The 5,327-nt window shown below is 44.3% G+C and overlaps 1 long non-coding RNA gene across 1 annotated transcript; it reads left to right on the forward strand.

Moving 5' to 3' along the window:
* Window positions 1-423: 423 nt before the first annotated feature.
* On the forward strand, window positions 424-2,082 carry LOC138438348 (uncharacterized). The gene is made up of 2 exons (XR_011256297.1): window positions 424-663; window positions 1,113-2,082. It is a non-coding gene; the product is annotated as an uncharacterized lncRNA (long non-coding RNA).
* The last annotated feature ends 3,245 nt before the right edge of the window (window positions 2,083-5,327 follow it).

Here is a 5,327-nt window from a genome sequence, read left to right on the forward strand (position 1 = left end):
GTAGGTAACCCGTGAAGGGGCCCATGTCAGTTGTTGACGCCAGTCCCCGGTGGGCACGCTCTCTCGTTCACATTTTAGGGGGGCGCTTCAAAGGGCAGCAGATCCACCGTCTGGCGACATCTTCGGTGAAACACTCAGATCTTTCCCTCTCCGGCTGCAGCTAGTCTCTAGAGCTTGACGTTTGCAATAGAAGAGTCTAAGACAGGTGGCTCACTGTTTAATGTTTCAAATAGCCACAAAATGAACTTCTTAGAGCCCCATTTAGAGTTCTAAGGTGCTTCTGATCTAATGAGGTTTTATGGTTTTATTTTTTTTCCGTCTAGATGAAAGACAGTCTGTTAGTCAAGGTAGCTGGTATTTTTATTTATTGGTTTCCCATCAAACCCTCTCTTTCTCTGTCTCTGAAGTATACACAGGTCGGTATTTGGTTTGTCTGTGTGTGGGAGACAGACACACAGACACAGGATAACAGCCACAAAGAAAGGCAAAACAAGCCTGTCTATATCTGTCCTGCTGAACTGTCTTGTCTCTGTGAAACGTAGAGGACGTAAGACTTCCTGTAAGTCCGTGATGGTGGTGACGCTGATGAGAAGGAAACACAGAAATACCAAGAGATGGTGGCAGACCAGGACAAGAGGAAGACAGAAATAAAATATCAGGAAGGTGAGGATGGTGTGGCTCCTTTTCTCCGCCCTTAGCAGCACTGTCTTGGCTCCAGGTCTCTCTGTTCACGAGTCCTGTCTGTGTCACTGAGGATGGACCCGCTGGGGCCTCAGGGTTATGACGGCAGAGCAGCCGGAAAAGGCTTCAGCATCTCCAGCCTCCTTCCTCTTGTAAAGGTCAGAAAAGGAGATGGTGGAACTTGTACGGACTGGTTGACATTGTTGCGGGCTGAAGTGATGGTTGGATTCCAACATCTAAACTTTAGCCGCTTTGAAAGTTACTTTGCCGGCAAAGGTGAATTTCCTGAGCACCCTTCCAGGGAAAACAAAGATGTCACAATGAAAAATTTTCTCTTTCATCTTGGGAAAGAATTCTAATGCTAATGCCTCTCTGTGTATCATAGTACTTTGCGTTTATTCAGGTTATTTTCACAGCTGCCCTCTCACTAGGTTCTGTCAGGGAGGAAGACGAAGACTGCTATCTCTCTTTACCCCGGGACACTGGTGTGCTTCCGCCTTTCTGATGATAAGAACGATGTGGGCTTCCCTGGTGGTCCAATGGCTGAGACTCTGCACTCCCAATGCAAGGGATTTGAGCCCGGTTCAGGGAACTAGATCCCGCAACTAACAGTTCACATGCCACGACCAAATACCCTGCATCCCAGAGCGAAGACTGAAGATGCTGTGCACAGCAGTTAAGACCCAGCACAGCCAAAGAAATAAATGAATATTTAAAAGAGCGAGAACGATGTGACTGGTGGTATCTCGCATGTTTTCCTTTGGTGACAAGGAAGCTCAGAGTCAAATGTGTAGCCCAGACTTCATTGATTGAATCTTTTCCTGGTTTTGATTTCTGTTTATATTCTTATTTTCCTTGGGTCAGGTTTTTATTCTGATGCTATTTTGCCATTTATTCTTCTTCGAGTTTTGGTTAGAAGCTCATTGCATTTATGTTTGTTAGCCGTCATACTCCCTGTTCCTCTTTCCTGCTTGTTTAACACCATCTAACATGCCATGTGCGTGTGTGCTAAGTCACTTTAGTCATGTCCCACTTTGTGCAACCTTATGGGTTGCAGCCCACCAGGCTCCTCTGTCCATGAGACTCTCCAGGCAAGAATACTGGAGTGGGTTGCCATGTCCTCATCCAGGCGATCTTCCCAATCCAGGGATCATACTCTTACGCCTCTTGCATTGGCAGGTACATTTTTAATCACTAGCACCACCTGGGAAACCCCTAAAATGCCATATATTTTATTTATTGTTTATCATGTATCTTCCCTGACTCCCCGACACTGTATAATAGAAATTAAGCTCCATGAGGGCAAGGATTTTTTTCTGTTGTTCTGTACTGTATTTCCAGAGTCTAGAGCAGTGCTTGGCACATGGAAGACCCTCAATAAATACCTACTGAGTGAAAGAATCATTTATCACCTGCCAAATTCTGTGCCAGGAGATGGGGACCAGAGCCAGCGCCATGGGGATGTGACCTGAGCAGGTCACAGGGTCCCACACTGAGGTGAGCCCCACACTTCATTGAATGCTATGGTGTCACCATCTTGAAATTCCTAATACACTTTGAACAAAAAGCCCACATTTCTGCTTACTCTGGGCTTCTCGAACTCTATGATGAGTCCTGACGAGGGTGTTTCTGTGTTTCTACCTGCATGAAGGTTTGATCTGGAGGAAGGAGTCATAAGAAAAGAAACAAACCATGAATATGAGTTTAAACATGAAATGTATACGGGTGTGTACACACACACACACACACACATATCTTTTTGATGCAGAGTCAATACCTTTTCTCTGCCATCTTTCTTGTGTAAAACACACCCTTAATACATCATCTGTGATTTCCTGTTTTCATTTCTTGAAAGGGGAGGATGAAGTTAAAGACAGACTTGAAAAGAAACCCGCACAACTCTTCTGTAGTTTGATCACCTCCTTTCCAAACACTGACGATCGTCTCGCTCACTCCTAAGCAAGACTGGGGCCTTCCCTTTGCCACATCTTCCCAAATGACTCAGTTTGGTTCTCATACAGACGCATACTTTTTATACTCATGTTTCATTGGCTTACATAATATTTAATTCAGTTATGTAAATTATAATAACACACACAACTAGCGTGAATCAGGTTAGGAATAAGCACAAAAATGACTCTTGAAAAGCAAACGCTAAACACGAGAGAAGCAGAAATATTCCATGATGTTAAAGAGTGGGCTACCTGCTTCCAGCATTCAGAGTACCGTGGGTACGAATCACAGAGAGACGGAAAGCGTGGGTAAATCTGGAAGTCAGCTAAGGGGAGGTTGGTGAAAGGAATTTCTACTGTCCTTAATGCTATGACAATACATAACAGAGAGATTCAGCCGGGCCACAGAGGTCACAGAAGGCTTCCCTGAGGAAGTTATGATTGAAATGAATTCTTAAAAAAACATAAAAATAAAATAGGTTTACCTAGATGAAGAGAGAGTGGTAATTCGGTCTGTAGGAAGAGCAAATGCTAAGGCCCTGTGGAAGGATGGGTTTACAGCAGATTCAGAGACCTGAAAGAAGGGGAGTGTAGCTGGAGCTCACAGAATGTGAACTGTGGTTGCAAAGCACAGAGAAGTCAGGAGGAGAAGACCTGGAAAGCTTTATGGGTCAGGTCAAGGATTTTAACAGGGCTTCCCTTGTGGCTCAGACAGTGAGGCATCTGCCTATCCTGCAGGAGACCCTGGTTCGGTCCACCTGGGTCTGGAAGATCCTCTGGAGATGGCAATGACAACCCACTCCAGTATTCTTGCCTGGAAAATCCCATGGACAGAGGAGCCTGGTAGGCTCCAGTCCATGGGGTCACAAAGAGTCAGACAGGACTGAGTGACTTCACTTCACTTCACTTCAGGGATTTTAAGTTTTTCAATGGGAGTGAGGGAAGCTACCAAAGATTTTAAGCTGGAAGAATGATGTTATCAGATTCAAATTCATAAAGATCACTCTGGCTGCAGTGGAGGGGAACCAGGGTGATTTGGAAGGTCAGCATAGCCCATGGAAGAGGTGTGGTTAGTTGAGTAGGACTGTGAGGATGGACACGAGGAGGACATTTAGAACTTGGCGACGGAGTAGATATGGAGGGAGGGTGATGGTTGGTCGAGAATGATGTAGTTTCTGACTTGTAAAACTAGGGGTATGATGTTTCTATTCATTGAATTGTTCATTGCAACTATATTACAAGCCTATAGTAATCAAAAAAATATGGTATTGTCAGAAAAACACACACATAAATCAATGGAAAAGATTAGAGAGCCCAGAAATAGATCTATGTGTTTACAGTTAATTTATTTTTGACAATGAGCCAAGAATATACAATGCGGAAAGAAGAGCCTCTTCAACAAATGGTGTTGGGGAAAACTGGACAGACACATACCAGACAATCAAACTGGACCACTATCTTACACCATACAAAAGGAAGATGCACAGACGCCAATAGGGACAGGAAAGTGTGCTCCACATTACTCATCTTTAGGGAGATGCAAACCAAAACCACAGTGGGGTATCACCTCACACCTGCTGGAATGACTATTATCAGAAAAAAAAGAGAGAAAGTAATAACAAGTGTTGGCAAAGATGTGGGGGGAAGGGGACCCTTTCTGCACTGTTGGTGGGAATGTGAACTGGTGCAGCCGCTGTGGTTAATACTGCGGAGGGCCCTCAGAAAAGTAGAAATAGACCTATGATGCATGTGCGCTCAATCGGGCTGATGCTTGGCAAACCCATGGACTGTAGCCTACCAGGCTCCTCTGTCCATGGGGTTCTCCAGGCAAGAAAACTGGAGTGGGCTGCTCTTTCCTACTCCAGGTGATCTTCCTTAAGTATCCGTTGAAACTGGCAACATGAAAGTCACTGATGACTTTAAAGAAAGCTGTTTCCTGGAGTGATGAGATAGAAGGCAAATTGAAGTGAGTTGACTACGAAGCAGGAGATAAGAAGATGGAGGCTCTTCAAATCCTTTCTAGGAGGGAAATAGAAGATCAATAATAGACAGGTAGATAGATGAACAGATATACAATAGATGATAGATAATAGATAGATGATAGGTACATAATAGATAGATGATAGATAATGGATGACAGATAAATAATAGATGATAGAGAAGTAGGTAAGTTAAGAGATAGATAGAAATAGATACACACAAACATACGTGAAATGTATCTGGATATCCATATGGATGTATGCGTGCGTGCTAAGTCACTCCAGTCATGCCTGACTCTTTGCGACCCTATGGACTGTAACCTGCTAGGCTCCTCTGTCCATGGGGTTCTCCAGGCAAGAATACTGGAGTGGGTTGCCATGTCCTCCTCCAGGGGATCTTCCTGACCCAGGGATCAAACCCATGTCTCTTACATCTGGCTGTTTTGTCAGGCAGGCTCTTTTCCGCTAGGGTCACCTGGAAAGCCCTTCCATATGTATAGTCATATCTATCTTTCTACATATACATTTGTATCCATACAAACAAGTCTCTACTGTATTGTTGAGAAAATAGATTCAGAGAAATTCTATGATTTACTGAAAGTTGTATAGAAAACCCGTAGCCAGGCTATGGCCATAAGCCCATCCTCTGACTCATCCGACATAGCTCAGCACGTGGGAGGAGGGTTGGCTCTCAAAGCTCTGGCAAATCACACAT

This window comes from Ovis canadensis, chromosome 3 (assembly GCF_042477335.2).
Source record: "Ovis canadensis isolate MfBH-ARS-UI-01 breed Bighorn chromosome 3, ARS-UI_OviCan_v2, whole genome shotgun sequence".
NCBI classification, from domain to species: domain Eukaryota; kingdom Metazoa; phylum Chordata; class Mammalia; order Artiodactyla; family Bovidae; genus Ovis; species Ovis canadensis.